Source organism: Falco cherrug, chromosome 5, assembly GCF_023634085.1.
Source record: "Falco cherrug isolate bFalChe1 chromosome 5, bFalChe1.pri, whole genome shotgun sequence".
Lineage (NCBI taxonomy): Eukaryota > Metazoa > Chordata > Aves > Falconiformes > Falconidae > Falco > Falco cherrug.
In genome coordinates, this window is record NC_073701.1 from 66,314,839 (window position 1) to 66,329,623 (window position 14,785).

The window sequence follows — 14,785 nt, forward strand, 5'->3', positions numbered from 1 at the left end:
GCTCAAAGTCACAGACTCAACACTGGAGGTCAAGGCATGTTTTTTGAGGAAGATGTGTGGCTTACTATACATTAACTGTATCCGAGCCTTCTCTTAGGAAAACATTTTCACATCAAAACTCATGAATGGGAATTGAATAGCTAAAACTGTTGAGCACACTGAAAAATTTATTCCTTCACTGGCTGTACATTTGCCACAAAATTGTAAGTTTCGAACAACCAGATTTTTATGGAAATGCCCGTACTTCTTGTATTTAGCAGACTTTCGATAATGTCAGCCTTTGGCAGAAAGGTCCAGGAGAGTGGTGGGGGTTGCTTTCTTTTTTCCTTTTGAACTACATTACTGCCTCACTTTTCATATGCCACTATATTATCTAAAAAAGAACTGAAAAATATTAAATTGTGGAAATCTATCCGCTGCTTGTATCATTCTCCTCTATTCATACATATTTAGCAACTGTTATTGATCTCAACTTGCAATGGCCAGGTTTGTTAGACTTTTAAGCCCCAAAGACTGCTCCACCAGAGAGGCCATGGAGAGGAATGACCTTGGTGGACAGCAGGATGGTCATCCTGTCCCTCCCACGTCTCCACAGAGCTCAGGTGGAGACCCAGCCCTGGTTATCAGAAGCTGCTGATATAACACTAATATTAAGTAATATCAATGATTAGCTCATATTTGTATTCACTCTGATTTTCCTCATTAGCAGACTTTCTTTTTTTTCCATTAAAGGGAGCTGGGAAGTTGCAGTCATTTTCTGAATCATTCGCCCCTGTTGATAACCTAATTGTTTTACATGAATGCTAATATTTCCCTCTCACACATTTATATCTATCAGCTAAATCAGCAGTAAAATAAACTCTTCTGGGATACATTCCTATATCAATTAGCAAGGATTTATGCTCCAAAGCACCATTAACATTAATGGAAGTGTGCTCTTTAGCATAAACAATTGGCGATAGGTCTGGTGGACTTTATTTCATAAACAAAGAAGCATTTAGATCTTAGAGACTTGGTTCCTGGGGACGGTACTTCGGGGAGTGATGTCCCAGCCTCCCCGAGCTGCTCTAGGGACATCTCGCTCACAGGACATGCATAAATTGTCAAGATCTCAGCAAAAGCATTGGTTTGGAAAGCAGGCAAAACTTCTGGTACAAAGTTTTGCTGGCATTTTCCCTCCCGGAAACCTCTCTGAGAACACACCATGCAAAATTTTCAGCATTATCTCCAGTCCCTCCAGCTGATGGCTTGCAAAACTTCACTCTTGGCTCACCTACGTTGTGTGGTGCAATGGCGTGATGGCTACAGAGGTGTTGGAGTGAGGGATTTTGGAAAGCATCAGAAGGAAGACCAGAGATTTAGTCCTATGGGAAAGAAAGTAGTGGGTTTATCAGCTCCCTGAACTGTACGTTTTTCAGCTCCATGCCTTTGAGTAGAGGGTTAGAGGCAACCAGTAAATTACCAGGTCTCACCTTTCACATGTAGGACAACACAGTTTCCCCCTCACCCCACACTTGATTGAGTTAACAAATATGCAACCAAAAGGTTTCAAACTTCATCCGAAGCTATTGCAAGGTGGGGTGAGAGGCCACCACTTCCCAGAGGCACGTGATCTGCTGAGTCCCTGCCCACGCTTCTGCAGGTGTTTCCTCTGTTGGTTCTGGCTCTGCTCAGTTCTGCTACTTTAAAAAGCCCTTTTGTATCTACCATTTTCCCCCCAAAGGAACTCGTAAGCAGGTCTTAAGTTGCTTTTCATTCCTTCCTTTCATAAAATAAATATATCATGCTCTGGAAGCATCTACATACAGTAGTGTTTTTTAAATCCCTGAATAATTTGTGTGTTTTATTTCTGCAACCTTCTTTTGTTTTAATATTTGGTTTCTTCTCCTGATATCCTTTCTAAATTTGGGGTACCAGAGCCAGATGCATTATTTCAACACCCAGTCTAATAGTGCAGCTTGCAGAAATTAAATGTTCCATTCCTACTCTACTCATGTGAATGACACAGTCAGGGAATGTGTCAGTCCTTGCAAAGAATAATGTGCAAAAGCCACAAAACCACATATTGGCAGAATTATTGTGGGTTGTTTCTCTAGGATGCCTAAATCCCTCTCGGATGTCTCGTGCTCCAGGTTCCTGCATGTGTGGTCTGCTTGCCTGTTCTTAGACTTGAAAGCTTGCTTACAACTGTACTAAGAGCACTTTTGTATAACTGCTAGTCCTCTTCATTATTTTCCAGTGTTATCAGCAGGTTTAATATTTACTTCCAAGTCATTAGTGAAAATATTCAATAGCTTGCAGACCTATTACTGATCCCTGCAGAATCCCTCTAAAAAAATACTGTCCTACAGTGATTCCCCTTTGACAGCTTCTTTGTTGACATGTCAGCCAGTTCTCAATCCATTTTATGTGCCTTGTATTGATAGGGTAGAATGCTAATTTTTCAATCAGGCTCTACTGTGCTGTCCAATATACAAAAGTCAGGAAATATCCCATCTTTGCAATTACTTTTATCAGCCAAAACCTACAATCACATCAAAGAATGAAATAGAATTTGACAACCTTTCCTACCTAAAACCCATGTTGATAGGCATTAACTGTTTGCCTCTTCTTTAATGTTTTCTATGCCTTTATACCCATATCAGTATTTTCGTTATTTTGCCAAAGTAATTTCAAACTAGCCTACCACGAACTGGGTCATTCTACTTGACTTTTATGAATGTGAGTATGAGAATGGCACGTTCCCCATTGTCTGGGATGCTGCTGGTGTGCTTAAAGAGTCCTGAAGGTTCATGTCAATGAAACGGAGCTCTCTGTCCCATTCTCAGCCCCAGGTAACTGGGGCTACCTGCTTGGAAATTCTGTATCTCTAATAGCAATGGTAGCTAAGTAGACTGTTACAGAGTTGGACCAGAAACCATTTTGTCCTTCTGACATGTAGGTATGTGAAAGAAGAGATATTTTGACATTTTCTCTTTTTGTGCAGCATAGCTAGCAGTTTTCCTATCTCTGGAAGCCTAAGTTCAATGCTAAAATGAACATACTTAAAGAAATTCTTGCATTTGTCCTGCCCTTCTCACACAGGTAGAGTTGACAATGTAGTGGGGAACCGTGGGGTAATGCATATTTATATGTCAATAGGAAGCATGGCTGAAAGTAAAATACTTTTTCATTCAGTCATCCTCCTCCAAATAGATACAGCTGCTTTTCGTTGATGCACATGTGAGTTAAAGCCCTGTGGCCTTGAAGCAGACAGTGGAGAAGAGTCAGTACCACCTAGGGAGTGGGGGATGCCTGGATGCACAGGACCGATTAGAGGAGAGGTCATTTTGAAATCCGAAGAAACCTTACTCAAACAGATGTGGCACTTAGTACAGATCAAAATGGATAAGCAGCAGCAGTAATGGAGAAAGGTGATGTGCTGTTTTATGCAACAGCACAGGCACCGATGCTCTTTCAGACCACAGTGATACCATATACGTCCCTGATCATGTCTTTTGGGCATAGACCATAAAGGTGCTGAGATACCAATGTATCTGCTCAGAAATCTCAGCCTCAGCCCAGCACTCCTCAAAGCAGACACGTGCTGCTGCTTAACCCTGTAGACATCTCTACTAGTCAGGGTAACATAAATGCATCCTCAAGACAATTATTCCCATGTGAAGTGGAATGCCTGACACCAGGGAGTGATGGAGCTGCCTGGAGATGTTGCTGACTTTCCACTGGCTATAAGAGGAGAACAGGAGCAGAATTCACTCTTCTTAGTAGAGACACCAAGTATTGTCCCCAGTGCCCAAGGATACCCTGCTTAACTATTAGCTGCAGCCAATGCAACAGAAGAGCACAGGTGTCCTTTAGGTCCTTTGTCATTTCTGCCAGCCCCCTGCGGGTGTCTCAGACTACTCTAGGTATCTCAGATGGCACTAGGCACCTCTGTCTAGACAATTCAGCCAAGCCTTGGATGGCTAGCTTAGCCAGCTCAGAGACACGGGAGCACCACAAGTCTTAGCTCCCATGTTGGGCAACAGTAAACTGGTCAGCAGAGTTATTCCACTGGCCCTGAAGTAGGCGAGTATGGCTGAATATGTTTGCCAGACACAGGCATCTAGTGCTGTTTGAGTTGCTCTGGAATATCTGAAACATCCATGATGGGCCTGCAGACATGGTGCAGGATGAATAGGACATTTGTGACCTCCAATGTGGGATATCCTAGGCCATTTCAAAGGCTTTAAATAGCGTAAGTGTATGAGCCTGGTGCACCCAGATGCCCAGGTAAGGATCCCTAAGCCTAGAAGGATGATTCTGTGAGCTGAATCCCCTTTCACAGCCTTTATTCACTTTCCTAAACCTGGGCCATGTTGGATGCTCCAGGGCAACTCCAATAGCATTGATGCCTGAATTAATAAAAAAAAAAAAAAAAAAGAGCTCTAAGCATCTAATTTGTAGACAGTTGAAGATGAAATGCAGTGAATCCTATTGTTAACAAATGAGCCCCAGGTGATGTCCCACAGGCCATAAGTGGGAACTGTGCCAAAAAAAACCCACCAGCTGCAGTGGGACTGCTTTTTAGGGGATATATATATATGCAGAATATCCCCATGACAGAAAAGCCAGACCTCCAAGGAGCTGTATTTTTGCGATCTACAGAGCACCTCTGGCATTAGTTTCATCCTATTCAACTTTTGGCACTAAGGATCCCTAGGAAACGATCACTCACCTTTCTTGTGGCTGTGGCCAAAGTATCACAAAATGTGTGTCACACTGACCTTGGTCTCTCATCCTGGTGTAATCATGCCACACGCCGGAGCGCACACACCTACCGACCCTGGATCCTCCTGCTGAAAACATTAATAAAATAAAAACCAGGAAACTTCACAGTCTCTTTAGGTAATTTGTTGCACTGCTCAACTGCCCTTATGATGAAGATATCTTTCCCAATATCCAACCTAAACGTCTCTTGCTGTAAATTATACCCCTTGCCTCTCACACCCTCCCATATGCCACTGCAAAAAGCCCTGTTAAAACTTCTTTATAAGTTCCGCATAGATACGAGGGGAGGGTGCTGCTGCTAGGTGCCCCAAAGCTGTCTCTGCTCCAGGCTGAACAAGCCCAGGTCCCTCAGCCTCTGCTAGTAGGTGACTGCTCCAGCCTGCCCAACCATACTGGTGGCCTCCGCCGAACTGCCTACAGTTCATCTGCTACTTTTCTGTCCTGGAGGAACCAAAAATTGGATGCAGCATCTAGATGTGGTAAAACATGTGTCGTTGGAGGAGGGGGGCAATAATCACTTCCCCGGCTCTGCTACTTTTCATGCGGACTAGGGTGTTGGCTTGCTTTGCTGCCAGGACACACCGCTGGCTTGTGGTCAGCTTCCACCAAGACTCCCCGAGTCATCCCCCGCAGCCTATCCATCCCCAGCGTTTATCACTGCAGGTGCCTCTTCCTTCCCCAGGGCAGCTCTCTGCATTTGTCCTTCTTGAAGTTCACAAAGTTCCTGCTGGCCCTTGCCTCCAGCCTGTTGAGGTCACTCTGAATGGCAGCCCTGCCCTTGGTCACCCCCATCAACTTGGTGTCATCTGCAAACTTGGCAGGGTGGGATATGAAGCAGTGTGAAATAGGGATGTTGCACTTGCCTTGGGTTGCACTTGCCCTTCCACGGGTGCCTGAACCTAACGCAAGTTGAGGCTGAGGAGGTAGATAGCGCATCATGCTACCTGTCTCACCCACTCCTCTCTCCTCTTACTGTCATGCCCACATGAAAATAAATTAAAAACCAAGAAAACTCCAGAAGGTGCTAATAAAGGAAACAGAGGTTGTTTTCTAGCAGGTACATTGCAACTAGTCACACAGCTCCCTGCGCACACCCTGGGAGGCAGCATTACCACTCACCACCATGCTGTGGACCGTGTTCTTGGGCAACATTTTCACAGGTCCAAACAGCTTACGTGTGACCACAGTAGTGGGAAAGCCAAATCTACAGCTGCAGCTCCTCCTGGATGGCCAGGGTCCTTGCAGGTGACAGGAATCCATCCAGCCTCCCATTTCACTGTTAACCAGGTCTGCTGCCAGCAGCTGAAGATATTCTTCTTTTCCAGAGGCATGAGCACAACTTGTGGCACAAGGTTTGGGGTCTCCTGCTCGCCTGTCTTCATCCCAGGTTTTTTTTGCCATACACTCATCTCCCCACACCCTCAGCAGACCTCAGCTTTCCAGCGATCTTGTGTGTAGGGTAAGGGAAAGTAATAACACAACCACTTAGTTACAGATGGAGAACATGCCGACTAGAAAGGCATGAAGACCTTGACCAGCATATGTGCAGGGAGAGGAAAGGGTCATGAAGGAACCTTTCTCCTCCCGTTCCCACATCCCATATTCCTCCCTCAAACCATGGCCATGTAAGCCTAGAGAATGAGATGAGGTTGCATAAGCAGAGCTGCTTTAAGTTAGGTATGGGGGTTTTTTGCCCCAAACACCATCTGCCAAGCCAGTGGATCTCATGATCATCTTCAATGGGCCTTACACAGCCAAGTACTACCACAAGCTTCCACATGGGATGCCTGTCCTGGTTTTGGCTGGGATAATTTTCTTCTTTAGTAGCTGGTACAGTGCTGTGTTTCAGATTTAGGATGAGAATAATGTTGATAATGCACTGACATGTGAGTTATTGCTAAGTAGTGCTTACTCTAAATGAAGGACTTTTCAAGTTTCCCATGCTTTGCCAGTGAGCAGGTGCACAAGAAGCCAGGAGGAAGCAGAAAGTTGACCCAAACTAGTGAAAAGGATATTCCATACCATAGAACATCATGCTCAGTATATAAACTGATGGGGAGTGGCCAGGGGCTACCGATCACGGCTCAGGGACTGGCTGAGCAACAGTCAGCAGTAGTGAGCAACTGTACTGTGCATCACTTGGGTTTTGTGGTTTGGTTTTGGTTTGTTTGGTTTTTGGTTTTTTTTCCCTTGGGTTTTATTCCTCTCTCTCCCTCTACTATTGTTGTTGTTATATTATTTTTACTTTATTTCAAGTATTAAACAGTCCGTATCTCAAGCCATGGGTTTTGCCTTTTCCCAGTTCTCCCCATCCCATGGAGGTGGAGGGAACGGAGGGAGGGAGTGGCTGAGTGGTACTTAGTGGCTGGCTGGGGTTAAACCATGGCAATGCCCCACATCCTTGTCCTTGTCCCCGTCCAAGCACCTTCTTCATGACTGGGGTTGATTGCTTACTAGACAGCTGTCATTTGTGCCAAAATGTATTCCCCAATGAAAAGAAAACCCTAGTACTGTCTTATCCTGGCCCATGTGCCTCCCTTTTAGTGTTTGCGTTACCTCACAAGAGAGTTATAGCTGCATCCAACTTCTCAACATACAGCAACGGGGGTATGGGGTGGACTGGGCAGTGTAAGCATTTTCACAATGGCTGCAATTGTACCCACGCTTACACCACAGCCTGACTGTTTGTATCTTCAACATCTCGGGAAAATGGCTTGTCACTGGGCCAGAATGCAATTTCTACGCCGTAAATCACCTCCTTGTGCCTGATGCAGTAGCAGATGCCAGCCATAAATTTATTCTCGGTGGAACAGAGCTCTTGAATGAGAGGTCATGTTCCCAGGTGTGAATAAAAAAAAAAATTGTACAACTCATGGAAACAACACCAACCGGCTGGACTGTAGCTTTGCATGGAAGGCAAACAGACTTAACAAGAGGCATTCACAGTGCCCGCATCTCCTCCAGCCTCATTTTCTTCAGCTTATCTAGTGTTGCTGTTTTCTGTTAACAGCTGGTCATCTCCCTGCGTGCTGACTATGCTGACTACCCTCTCTTCTTTAGCAAAGTACAGAAAGGTTTCTTACCTACAGTCCCCAGGGCTGTGGTGTTCAACCCAGGGGACTGGTGCCAAATTGCCTAGACATAAGAGCTTTTGTGTAGCCAGCCCTTGGGCTCAGTTAACCAAAGTTCTTGGTTGTTTGAACATCCCTGTGTTCTCTTGTTTGAATTTCCAAAAATTTGTCTGGAATGCTCCAAATTGTCACCAATTTGGTGACAATGCTTCCAAAAGCGTTCCAGACTATGCTCAACCTATTATGCATCTGAAAAGACTGCTTGTTCTCTGCTGAAAGAGAGTGAGGAAGGGATCCTGGTGCAGAGACCTGGCTTTAGCATCCTGGCTGGGTGCTCAGCTCGTGGCAGCTGGACATGGTGCACTGGGACATACCTTCTGCCAGTGAGGAGCCCTTGCACTCTGGAAACACGTCTGGCCTTGCCTAGAAATTTGTGATCTTCAGCTTTCAAGGTCTAAGGAAACCAAGTAGACAGGAAAAAAACAAAACAAAATGAAACAAAACCCAAACCAAACAAAGAAAAATCCCAATCCCTCCCCTGACCATTCAAAATGTCTTTTGTGCAGCAATAGGCACCCATGTCCTTGGGAAAGCAAGCTGATGAGGAACATTACAAACAGTGCTGGAAGCTTTTGAGTCCTGCTGCTGCATATATGCAGAGCTGCCTTCCCCTGAGCAGCCTTCACCTGCCAAAGGCTTGCAGGGCATCTAAATGGCTGCAGGGCTTATGTTCGTGGTACGCTCACCACTGCTCTCATTTTACGTTCAGTTGCCCAGCCGTGCCTGGGGGACTGCCTGCATACCGCTGCTATTTTGGACTGACAGGCATCAAAGGATACCTTCTTCTGAACAGAGCACTTCAAGACCCCATGAGGAACGGTGTTTTGCCTTCCCAAATTAATATGCAAAAGTAAGCAGCATGAATCAGCCACGGGACGCTGCAGTGCTCCTGTATCCCTTTTACTCCTACCAGCAGCTTGGATTTTATGCTTGGAGCATCATCCTTTCCCCATTCCTCACCTCTCAACTGGTCCTCTCTCATCCAGTTCCCATTCCTTTTCTTCCTATGAGTAATTCTTGTTCTCTGCTCTGTATTCAACAAGTGCTCGAAATGAATGAAGAAGACGATTAATTATTTAGGCTTGTACAAGGGAATCTAACTAGGTGCAGCGGGAAGGAATTAAGCAAGTGAGACATAAAGGCTGAAGATCAGGAAAATATTTCCTAAAAATGAAATGTAATCGAGGGCCAGCCTGCCTCTGGGGCAGCATGGGAAGTTTCTTCTCCCATGGGATTTAAGATTGGAAAGAGCAGGAAATGGTCTTTAAGAGTAATCCTTCTGGGACAAGGTTAGCTAGCCCAAAAGATTGGATTTCTCTCTCCCTTCTAGGCACAGCGGTGGGACACGGTGTGTGAGAAAGCACTGAAATGAGAACATAAAGAGATTTATTCATGCTGCAAACTTAAAATGCAGTGGGCAAAATTCCCTTCAGTGCAAACAACTCTTTTTATAACCTGTTTGAAGATTTTTTATTAATATGTCCTTATTACTCAAGTAATTAATTTTCAACAATGAATGTGAGAGGACACTGCATTAGCATAGCAGGTAAATTTGGGGCTGAAGCAAAAGTGCACTAGCCCTTAAAATGAGAGCTATTTGTGAAGGCTACATATAAGATTTCTAATAGTACTCTCAGCAATATCAGGGTTTTCTGCTTTCATTTGCTGTGCTGTCTCCTTTCATTACAGAATGTCCTAGCACGAACCTATCTGCCACGCTCCTGAATCCTTTTATCTCTCATTAACTTTCCTTCCCCTGCCCCCACCCCACCCCCATTGATCACTTCCTTCTCATGCAAAGACTTGATATGTTTAACCTTCATAATCTTCCTACTTTGCAGTTGTGGGTCTGTAATTACAAGCTGTTTGAGGGCTCATCTAACAATAAATCAAGTTGCGCGAATTGAACAAATACTTGTTCAAAAACTTTCTCCCCAAAGTGATCATTTTGCCTTTTTTTTCCAAAAATGTTTATGGCTTAGAAATAGCACGCAAGCTTGTTGCTTATGTGAATTCTCAGGATTATTTTGGCAACTGACAAAGCCCGTTCTGGCTACAGACACAGCGGTACCTTCAGCCAGGCAAGGCTGTGGCAGTGGGCAACCCAAGGAAACTGTGAGTGACCAAATGTTGTCTTGGGTGAAACTCATCATTAGTGGAGAATTTTGTCTTGTAAAACTGAGACATTTTAGTACTACAAACATGCATTCAGGCCTGACTGAGGGCATTGCAACTGAGCTAACTCACTGAAACGGCTAAAATTTTGGTGCCTTTTAATAGCTTCATTAGCTGTGTTCAACGCTTAAACTACATCTACAGGACACAATGCTATCTCTGGAGCAATTCCCACTCTTAGTGCTGAATTAGTTACCCGGAGTCCTTGAAGCTGCTGGAGCATCGTGTTCCTCTTGACCTAATTAGAAAGGCAGAGTGCAAGATCATCTTACGCAGCAAACTCAGCATGCCTGAGCTGCCTGTGTGCTTCGCATGTAGCACACCTGCTCTGTGGGTGGTGGCTCCTACGCACATGGGTCTTATACGTTCATAGAGACCGAGGCATGAGCCAGTGTGGGTGCAAGCATGAGACATTTGGCCAAGTAGAGGCATGTATATAGTCCCCTGGTGATGAGGACTCACAGGTCTTGAAGTTTTTTGGTGCCTGATGGCTATGTGGGTTGATGGGAGGTACCTGCTAGCACTGAACCTCCGATCTACATTGGCTGGCAGAGCAGTCCTAGTAATTAATGCTTTATAACTTGCTGGTAACACCTAAACAATTTATCTTTGTTTTCCCTCAGCTATCATATCACGTGGGACTCCTGGCAATGCATGTTCTTCTCTGTTCTCCAATTTACTGCTGTTGAGGTGAAGGCTGCCTGGTATCCCCAGGCAGAGGTTGTGTCTTCAAATCTTCAGTTCTCCAAAGAGCTGACAGTGATTTCAGATTCCCACAAACATAGGCTGAGGAAGAAAAAAAATAATATTTTTTTTTTACAGTACAGGATCCTGATGCTTCATAGCTGTTCACAGGAAAAGCCCCAAGGGGAGGGGGGGGCAGGGAATGCAGAAGTAACACAAGGGGGAGGTTTCTCATCACTTTTTGTTCCTCCCAGAGGATATTAGCTGCACATTGATGCCAAACAATGTTGTGCATGTTCTTCAGTTTGGCGCAATACCTCCTGCCTTGCTCTTTATCTGATCTTCTGGATAAATCAGTCGACTCATCTTCCAGATCCTCAGCTGGAATTTCTCAGTGTACCAGTAAGCAAAACAAAGCTTCTGTGTGTCCCAGTGGTTTCAGGTTCCTTCCCTCTCATTTAATTAGTTGTTGTAGTAGTTAACGGCTACCAAATCTGCTCTCTATTTTTCCCTGTGGGTTATGAAAGTCTTGTTTACAAATGATCTCAGGAGGCATCAGGTAGAAAAGGTGGGCTTTGCCACTGTGACTCTCAACATTTTATTTATACTTCTGCTGAGTCTTCGTTTCTGGGCTAAATGCTGCAGCCAACTGACATTGATGGAGAATAACCAAGTCACAGCTTTTCCTGCACACTGCCATTTTTTGAGGAACTATTTGAGGCTATTAAGACACATGACCCAAGTTAACTTTACCAGCTGTTGGGTCCAGGTCTCCCATCACTAACAAGCTCCTCTCTGACATTGCATTGTGCACCACAGGCTGTTGAATACAGAGGAAGTTGTGGCCAACCTCGTCTTGAACAAACAGCTGTAAGCTTCAGCAGCCACCCACAGAGTCTCACAGGTTTCTGAATGGCATCTTCCCTCACAAAGGGTCAAGAAACAACGGTGGGCAAATCTGCACATCCCTGTAAAGACTTCCTATTGGCGGCTGGCAAGCAAACTTGAGGAGAAATTATTACATCTTGGATTAAAGAGAAGCATTGGCAAGACCTTGGAAAACTGAGATTTTGTCCATATAACATTTCAGTGAGCAAAGTTGTGCCAAGGGAAAGAAGAAGGGGAAGGTTAGCAGTAAAAAGCAGCAGCTTTGAATTGCATTAAATAAAACCAAATGGATTCTGCAAAAAATATTTAAATGTCTTATTACAGTGAAGAACCTGAAGTGAGTCTTTCCCATCTGGTTTGGTTTTTTGTTTTTTTGGGGTTTCTTTTTTTTTTTTTTTCCACATTTCTAAATAAGCATGTGATTATTTTTTAATGTTTTCTCCATAGGGTGTTAAAGGGTTACTAAGTGTTACTTAGGCTGGTTCCTAAGCCTCTATTTTTTAAGACCCCACCATGATTGCTTTGCTGCAAAGATATGCCAAGGCTTGCATTTGTAGTGCTCAAAGACTGCAAGTTCTCATTATCACTATGGCAACTATTAATCATTCGTTTGTTGTAACATGATAAATACATGCCCTTAACTAGAAATCATGTTATATATCACTGGAGTACCCTCAGAGCTGCTCTGTGTAACACTAAATCACCCAAAGGAAAGCACAAGCACAGCAGCATGTGAAAGTATTGCAGCAGACCCTGTGATTTGGGTCATCAGAGGAAGAAGGTAAGCAAGTTCTCAGGTTTTTGTTTGATTTCTCAAAACAGTAAATGCTCAAGGTGTAAAGCATTGACTCTGAAATGTGGAAACTCAGAAGTCATGCATGTTGCTTCCATGTGTTGGGAGATGGCATGGTGACCCACCAGATTACCTGCAGGGAGCTGGATCCACCATGCAAGGTTGAAATCTCAGGTCTGGAAGACAGCAGAGGAGCATCTCCAAGGTTTTCCATTCTCCAGTGCAAAGCTGGTAAGATTTTTTTCTTGGGCACAGAGCTATACTGACATGGCTGTAGTGTGTAATCTTGGAGCTAACATGAAGGTGTCTACCTCCATTGTGCCGCACAGCATGAGTACATCCCTCATATGGTTACAAACCAAAAGCCAGCATAAGACATCCTCTGCTCTCCTCCCTCTTTTTTTCTAGACCCTGTAGGCTCTTTCTAGTCACCAGTATCAGTCAGAAGAAATGCCTGAGGACATCTGCAAAGACATTTTAGCAGCCACATTAGCACTAAGCAAGACTTAAAAGTAGCCCTCAGCCATACTGCTACACCTCTGGCCACAGAGAAGCCCCCTCATTTGACCTCCCCTCAGCAAGAGCAGTTGCAGAAGACTGCCTCACACCCAGACTGACCGAGGGGAGCAGCCTGTGGAGCAGATGGGCCAGTGTGAAAACAGGTCAGCAACTTGGATAGGTTTCCTATGTGATGTCTTGTGGCCCTCAAACATTACTGGGGCGAGGGGCCACCCATTCATATTTCACAAGCTGTTCCTGTTTTATCTTTACAGATGATGCAGAGTTCAGTGCCCCAGACCAGGGGTTGAGCAGATGTCTGAGGGTGCAGACCTTGGTAGGAACATGTTGTAGAAGTGGTTTGGTCCTATCTCCAGAGCCTACATCAAATTACCATGTCAGCTGTGCTCCAGAACCTCTCCAAGTGACTTAGCTGACTTACCTCAGCAGCAGCACCTGCAGCCAACTAGCGTGCTCATAGCATGGGGCAAGGACCATAACGGTAACAGGCCAAGCAGTGTCACTGACAGCTGGAGACTCCCAACTGCCCTGAAAAACCTTAGCCCTGATCCTGACAGGCCACAATGAAAAGTAAAAGTCACCACCCAACATCACTTAGTCTTTGGACTACTGTTTTTTCCTGGATCAATGTGAATTCTATAAAGTGAGAACAGGCTTAAGGCCATCATTTATACAGGTACTGGCACTGACATCTGCTGGCAGCTCCAAAAGGCTCTGCACTATTAGTGATATCCCAGAACATCTCCTTTGCTCCATAACCAGGTCAAGGGAATTGATTATTTGCTTTCATTTGGTACTTGTGAGACCACATCTAGAGTACTGTGGCCAGTTTTGGGCCACCAAAAGAGGGGTCAGCCAGCTGGAGTGAGTCCAGTTTGGTTATAGTCCAAGATGATGAGGGAGCCAGAGCACATGATGCATGTGGTGACTGAGACGGTCAGTTTGTTCATCCTGGAGAAGAGACAGCTTCAGGGCAAGAGGAGTGGAGTGGGATCTTATTGCTGTCTTCAACAGCCTAAAGAAGATGGAGTCAGATGTTTCTCAGGAGCATACAACAGAAAGACAAAAAGCTATATGGATGGGAAGAAGACAAGAATTTGCTGGAAGGGCAATTCCAATCAAATATAAGGAAGGAAAAGTTCACCATGAAAGGACTTAAAGCACTAGAACAGAGGTCCTAAGAAGAGGTGGGATCCCCATCCTTGGAGACATACAAAATTCAACTATGCATGGCCCTGAGCAATCTGATCTAACACTGAAGTTGGCCCTGCCCTGAGCAGCCGGTAGGACTGGGAGCTCCTGAGGTCCCTTCCAGTCAGAATTGTGCTGTGGTGCTGTGATCTTTTATTTAGGTGATTCCTACCTAGCTAATCCCCAGCAGCACATCACTGCAGAATACATGCTACTTAATCCACCGCTCTTTGATCTTTAGGACTAGAGCCAGTGAGGGGATCACTAGATGAACCCAGCTCTGGAAAGATCTTGTCTCCAGAGATTTATGACAGCTAATTACATTCCTTGCTCAGCCTACATGGCATTTTATTTTCTTTTATCCTGCCCCCCCCCTCCCCAATCCCTGTGCCCAGTGTAGCAATTCTCCTCTGTGTTGTACAGAATCTGAAAGACAGAATTCAAATCTGTGTTAGCACCACCAGGATAGGCTTTAGAATTAGCTTGTTGCTGTACATCTTATATTCAGATTAATCAGGGAAATAATCACACACCATGTTCATAAATAGATGGATCCTGTGCTCCCAACAGAGGCTAAACTTGCAAAAAAAAAAAAAAAAAAATCAAAGGATGGTTTGCATCTGAGAACAGCAGG